This window comes from Capricornis sumatraensis, chromosome 20 (assembly GCF_032405125.1).
Source record: "Capricornis sumatraensis isolate serow.1 chromosome 20, serow.2, whole genome shotgun sequence".
In the NCBI taxonomy this organism is placed as follows: Eukaryota; Metazoa; Chordata; class Mammalia; order Artiodactyla; family Bovidae; genus Capricornis; species Capricornis sumatraensis.
Genome location: NC_091088.1, coordinates 26,940,771 through 26,948,085, shown reverse-complemented (window position 1 = coordinate 26,948,085; position 7,315 = coordinate 26,940,771).

Genomic DNA, 7,315 nt, shown 5'->3' with positions numbered 1-7,315 from the left:
GCACAAGCTGATATTTAGATGGCAAGAGAGATGATTTTCCATAGTACAGAATTTTAAGATATCTCCATCGATTTCTATCACGAGAAGGAAATTCCCTTTCAGCCCTTTTGAGGATCTCAGTTTGGTGCTTGTCTTTTACACCTAAGACTTGCTAATTTCCTATTTCAACAAAGAGAGGATTGGGCTTAGGCTAAGAGCCTTCAGCAATCAATGTTATCTTGCTAGAATTTAATAATATTATCTTGCATTTGGTTTTAGGGTGCCTTCTTTTATGGCAGGTGATCTTTATTTTTCCATTGCCCTCATTCTGACCCACAGAAGACACAAGGGATATTAAAAAGATTGCTGTTGTTTAAAACCAGTAAGTTTAGGTTTGTTACATAGCAATAGATAATGGGAACAGAATCCATGCCAGATAATTCAATAGAGGGTAATTAACATACAGAACCAAATAGAAAAATGTTGGAAGGGCTGAAAGTGTTGATAAGGGATGGTACAGCCACTCAGATTTAGCAAGGGCAGGAAGTCGCTTCTGCTCTTAGGGCTGGAGGGACAAAGAAGGTAGGAAGTATTACTGGTGCCCAGGAGCAAGGGCCACCTGGCAGGAGCTGGAGCCATGGAAGAGAAATCTGGTGCCACAGGGAATTTTGTTCACTGTTGTTCAGTATCCTATTCTATGTGACCCTATGGACTGCAGCAAGCCAGGTTTTAGAGTCCGAAGTGAAGAGTGGTATAAACATTTTAGCTTCTTCCCTTCTCCCACCATCCAATCTTTTGTTGGGGTTTCTCATGAGACTCTTACCAGAAACCTGTTGCTAAGGAACATGACTGCCATAATTTGCTGAGGTCAGTTCCCTGGGATACCAGGAGGTCTAAGAGCAAAGGGGACCAGACTTCTCTGCTGGTTCAGCGGCTAAGACTCTGAACGCCCAATGCAGGGGGCTTGAGTTTGATCCCTGATCAGGGAGCTAGATCCTGCATGCCACTACTAAAAATCCAGCATGCTGCAATGAAGATCGAAGCTCTGAGTGCCACAGCTAAGAACCTGAGCAGATGAACAAAAAACAAAAAGAGTAAATGGGGCGAGTGACCAGCACTCAGGGTCATGTGACACAAACTAAGGCCAAGTCCTTCCAAGGAACTGCTGCAGGCACTGGGCTTAGAATGGAATCGAGGACGAGAAAGCCATGTGGAGTGCCACATACTGCCCTTCAGCCTGTGCATACGCCACCCCGATTCCTAAAGGTATGCCTTAATCTAACCACAGTGCACTGGTAACAAACAGGACCCTTAATAGTTGGAAGTGGCTCAATTTCTGAAAGGTCCAGGGTGAGAAGGCCTCAGACACAGATGGGTGCAGAGGTTCCACCGCACCCATCAGGTGACTGTCTGTCCATCTCTCAGCTCTCTGCTCCTCTGCCTTCATCTTCAGGGGCAACATGACCACCAGCGGCTCTGGACTTGCAGCCATTGGCTGAGCAGGCCCAGGGAAAGCTCAGAACCTTTCTCAACAGTTCCAGCTAAAGTTCCAGACTTGAGCTTGATTGGCCTGACTTAGGTCAAATGTCCATGTCTGCACTGACCGCTAGGGACAGGGAAGTGGAATATGCTGGTCGTGTTTGTCAGTGCGCCCATCAACGGAGGCAGGAAACCAAGTGAGGCGAATCAGAGGTCAGCCTCACTTGACCAGAAGGACAATTTGCTTAAATTAAGGTGCTTGTCCCCAGAAGAGGGGATGCTGGGTGGGTTTAAATAATTGATGTCTCATCAAACCCTTCTAGCACTTCTATTATCTGCTTTGTTTTCTATTTCCCTGTGTCCCTTCTATTCCAGTAAATGTTTTGCCTTATTCATCTCTGTATCCCAACAACATCAGGAATGGTACCAGGGACCAGGTAAGCACTCAGTGAATGTTTGTGGAATTGCATTGAGGTGTAAGCACTTGCAATCTTCCTAGGTGGTGCTAGTGGAAAAGAATCCACCTGCCAATGCAGGAGGTGCAAGAGATGTGGGTTCAGTTCCTAGATTAGTAAGATCTGATGAAGAAGGAAATGGCAACCCACTCCAGTATTCTTGCCTGGAGAATCCCATGGACAGAGGAGCCTGGCAGGCTACAATCCATAGGGTAGTAGAGTCAGACTCCACTGAAGTGAAGTAAGCACTTGCATTATGCATTTATTTCTAGAGCACAATGCATATTTTCCATACCCTGGAGGGGGTGGGGGTCTGGATTTCTTGTATTTTTCTCTACAGTGGGTGTGTGGTAGGCAGAAGAGAGGGTGGCAATATTGGCCCAAACACACCCTTTTTGCATCTCAGGATCTTTCCTGGGCTACCAGGTCCCTGGGGACTCTGGCCAAGCCAGCTGAGAGCTCATCTCTATTTACTACAAATTAGAAAACCAGCATTTTCCTTTCAGTTGGCCTGAGGCACAATCTTTCCCTTCCAATTTGAATTGCATATATAAGTACCACGTCTTCCCATTGGATGTGTAAGGACTATCTGACACTTCAGTAGTTTTCCTTATTTTTCAGATTTAAAAGAGAAAACACATTTTAGAGGCCGACTGGTATTGTAGCCCCTTTTGGAAAGTCCTGTCAGCATCACACTGCAAAACCAAAGTTCTTCAATTACTCAGCACAAATTAACTTCTGATTAGTCTTTGCACTAATCAGGATTAGTCTTTCCTTTGGAGAAGGAAATGGCAGCCCAGTCCAGTACTCTTGCCTGGAGAATCACAGGGATGGAGGAGCCTGGTGGGCTGCTGTCTATGGGGTCACACAGAGTTGGACACGACTGAAGTGACTTAGCAGCTTAGTAGTCTTTGCACAGAGCCGCCATGGAAGCCCAGACTCCTTCAGTCTTTGGCTTGCAAGACAATCTCCCAACTCAACAGAACCATCATGGGGGCCTGTTTATAACAGTGTCATTAAAAATGAAGCCCTGTCAAGAATCCTTGATAATGATGTTGGAAACTGTATTCACAAGGATTTTTTTAAATGACTGGATGGTTTTTTAAAAAGGCAATGAAACTCTTTTAAGGAACTCTAATGTAATAAACCAATCATAATCCCTCTGACTTGACTGCACTGTCTTTATATTTATTGTAGCATATGGAAAACCTCAGTTCTTTCCTATCTCCTCCTCCCCACCACTGCAACATTTGAGGAGACATCTAGGTAGAACATATTTATATTTTAAGAGATTTATATTTGCTTTCAGTATTATTTTTAATTTTTATTTTATATTGGAGTATAGTTGATTTATGATGTATTAGTTTCAGGTCTACAGCAAGATGTATGTGCCGTGAATATATGTATATGGCTCCATTCTTTTTCAGATTCTTTTCCCCTATAGGTTATTACAGAATATTCCCTGTGCTATACAGTAGGTCCTTATTGATTATCTATTTTATTTTCTATTTATTAACAATTTTTAAGTTAATTTATTTGTTTTTGCTGCAGGAGGGTTTTCTCTAGTTGCAGCAGTGGCTTCTCTTGGGCAGCTGCCACCTTCTGTAACAGATAATGAGCTTCCCAGGTGGCACTGCTGCTGCTGCTGCTGCTGCTGCTAAGTCGCTTCAGTGGTGTCCAACTCTGCGACCCCATAGATGGCAGCCCACCAGGCTCCGCCATCACTGGGACTCTCCAGGCAAGAACACTGGAGTGGGTTGCCATTTCCTTCTCCAATGCATGAAAGTGGAAAGTGAAAGTGAAGTCACTCAGTTGTGTCTGACTCTTCTCGACCCCATGGACTGCAGCCTACCAGGCTCCTCGGGCCATGGGATTTTCCAGGCAAGAGTACTGGAGTGGGGTGCCATTGCCTTCTCCACCCAGGTGGCGCTAGTGGTAAAGAACTTGCCTGCCAAGGTAGGACATGCAAGAGATGAGGGTTCCAACCCTGTGTCAGGAAGATCCCCTGGAGGAAGGCATGGCAACCCACTCCAATATTCTTTCCTGGAGAATCCCATGGACAGAGGAGCCTGGTGGGGGTGGGCTACAGTCCATAGGGTCTCAAAGAGTCCATGTGACCAAACCGTCTGAGCATGCACACAAGCATAACAGGTAATACCCCTTATCCTGTTTATTGTTTTAACACAACAAAACTTTATTTCTCCAATACATAATAGTCACTTTGGCTGTTCCTAATTGTGTTTTTATTTTAAAAGTTATTCTGTTGCAATGTGATTGATATTTAAACATATGTATGTATTTTAATGTGTATACATAGGCATATGTTTACACCCAGGAAGGCATCAGTACCATCAACATCATAAACATATCCCTCACCTCTCAAAATTCCCTCTCACCTTTATTATTAGTAGTAATAATAGTAATAATAATGGTAGTAGTAGAAAATACACAACATGAGAGATACTCTGTTAGCAACTTTCAAGTATTCAACAAAGAATTGTTAACTATAGACACTGTGCTGAATAACAGAGCTCCAGAACTTATTTATTTTACATTTCTGAAACTTTGTACCTTCAACCACCACATCTCATTACCAGTCAATCCTAAAGGAAATCAATCCTGAATATTCACTGGAAGGACTGATGATGGAGTTGAAGCTCCAATACTTTGGCTACATGATGCAAAGAGCCGACTCATTGGAAAAGACCCTGATGCTGGGAAGAATTGAAAGCAGGAAGAGAAGACAGAGGACGAGAGGGCTGGGCGGCATCATGGACTCAATGGACATGAGTTTGAGCAAGCTCTGAGAGATGGTGAAGGACAGAGAAGCCTGACGTGCTACAGTCCATGGGGTCGAATAGAGTTGGACATGATTGAGGGAGTGTCAACAGCAACTACCATCACCTCTCTATTTCTCCCTCTTCCTAGTTTTGATAACCATTATTCCACTCTCTGCTTCTATAAGTTCAGCTGTTTAAGATCCACATATAAGTGAGATCATATGGGATTTATTAATGTCTTTCTGTGTCTGGCTTACTTCACTTAGCATAATGCCCTCTGGGTTCACCCATGTTGTTGCAAATGATAGGATTTCCTTTTCTAAGGCTCAGCGATATTCCATTATATGCATATACCACATTATTTTCATCTCATTATCCATCAACAAACCCATAGTTTGTTTCTAATTTTTTATTCCTACCAGTTTGAGAAAAATCGACATACGTCACTGAATAAGGTATACAGCGTGATGATTTGATTTACACATATTGTGTGATGATTATCTTAATAGGTTCAGCTAACATCCAACATCTCATACAGGTACAATATAAAGAAAAGAAAGAAGAAAAGAGAAAAAAAAGAAAAAATAATTTATTCTTGTGATGAGGACTCAGGATTAAATTGCTTAACAACTTTCTTATATATCATACAGCAGTGTTAATAGTCACTATGCTGTGCATTTACGCCCCTAAAAGTGAAAGTTAGTCACTCAGTTGTGTCCAGCTCTTTGTGACCCCATGGACTGTAGCCCACCAGGCTCCTCTGTCCATGGACTTCTCCAGGCAAAAATACTGGAGTGGGTTGCCATTTCCTTCTCCAGGGGATCTTCCCCACCCAGGGATTGAACCCAGGTCTCCTGCATTGCAAGCAGACTCTTTACCAACTGAGCCACCAGGGAAATCACTTTTACATCCCTGTAATTTATTTATCTTATAACTAGAAATTTGTACCTTTTGACCACATTCCTCAATACCCATTCCCCAGCCCCTCACATCTGGTAACCATATGTCTTGTCTTTTTTTTTTCTATAAAGGTCTTAAAAAGAAAATTCCATATATAAGTGTCTGGCATTTCACTTAGCATGTTGCCGTCAAGGTCCATCCATGTTGTTGCAAATAGTCAGATTTCCTCATTTTTTAAAGACTGAATAATATTCCACTGTATAAATGTATACAACTTCTTTATCCGTTTATCCATCAATGAACACTTAGTTTCTGTGTCCTGGCTATGGTAAATAACGCTGCTATGGAAGCTTCCCTGGTGGGTCAGTGGTAAAGAATTTGCCTGCCAATGCAGGAGACACAGGTTCGATCCCTGATCTGGGAAGATCCCACATGCTTTGGAGCAACTAAGCCTCTGCACCGCAACTATTCAGCCTGTGCCCTAGAGCCCAGGAGCCGCAACCACGGAAGCCCACCCACCCTAGATCTTGTGCTCTGCAACAAGAGAAACCACTGGAATGAGAAGCCCGAGCACCACAACTACAGAGCAGTCCCTGCTCGCTGAAATCAAAGGAAAGTCCACGAAGCGACAAAGACCCAGCACAGCCAAAAGTAAATAAAAACTATTTTTAAAAATGCTGCTATGAACATGAAGGTGCAGGTATTTTTTGAGTTAGTGTTTCTGTTTCCTTGATGCATTTCCAGAAGTAGAACTACGCTGGATCATATGATAGTTCTATTTCTAATGTTTGGAGGAATCATCATGATGCTTTCCATAGTGACTGTACCAATTTAAAATCCCATCAAGAGTTAACAAAGCCTTCCGTTTTTCCCACCACCACACCAGCATTTGTTATCTCTTGTCTTTTCAATGATGGCAAGAGAGAAATAGGCCTCTTAGGCACGTTCTTCAAGGCTAGGGAAGCCAGGCAATCACTTCATTCTCACTTTCCCTGGTGGGAGAAATTGTGAGCCAGGAGGACTTCTTTCAGCTCCGAGCTGTGCCACCTTGGGGGATGGACAACAAGAGGAAAGTGAAACTGGCCTTCACTTCTTTAATGCATCTATTCTTGGACTTTTTGCTACAACAAGGTGCTGGAACCTCTTAGCTATGTCCCTGGTCTCCCATAAAGGTATTTTTTCATAGATGATCATTAAAATCAATCTTTCTGCTGCTGTATGAGCACTGGACTATCCTATTTGGCTACCTGGCTGATATCCTCTGGTGGCTCCTAATTGGGAGGCTCTTTTCCAAGGAGGGATCCAGATTCAGGGACCTAGGTTCCTTCCACCTTGTAGCCCTACATTTTCAACAGATGCTTCCAAACTCACTCTACTGGAGAAGACTCTTGAGGGTCCCTTGGTCAGCAAGGAGATCAAACCAGTCAATCCTAAAGGAAATCAATCCTGAATATTCACTGGAAGCACTGATGCTGAAACCGAAACTCCAGTACTTTGGCCACCTGATGCAAAGAGCTGACTCATTAGAGAAGACCCTGATGCTGGGAAAGATTGAGGGCAGGAGGAGAAAGGGGTGACAGAGGATGAGTTGATTGGATGGCATCACCGAGTCAAGAGACATGAGTTCGAGCAAATACTGGGAGATAGCAAAGGACAGGGAAGCCTGGTGTGCTGCAGTCCATGGGGTGGCAGAGTCAGACACAACTTAGTGACAGAAAAACA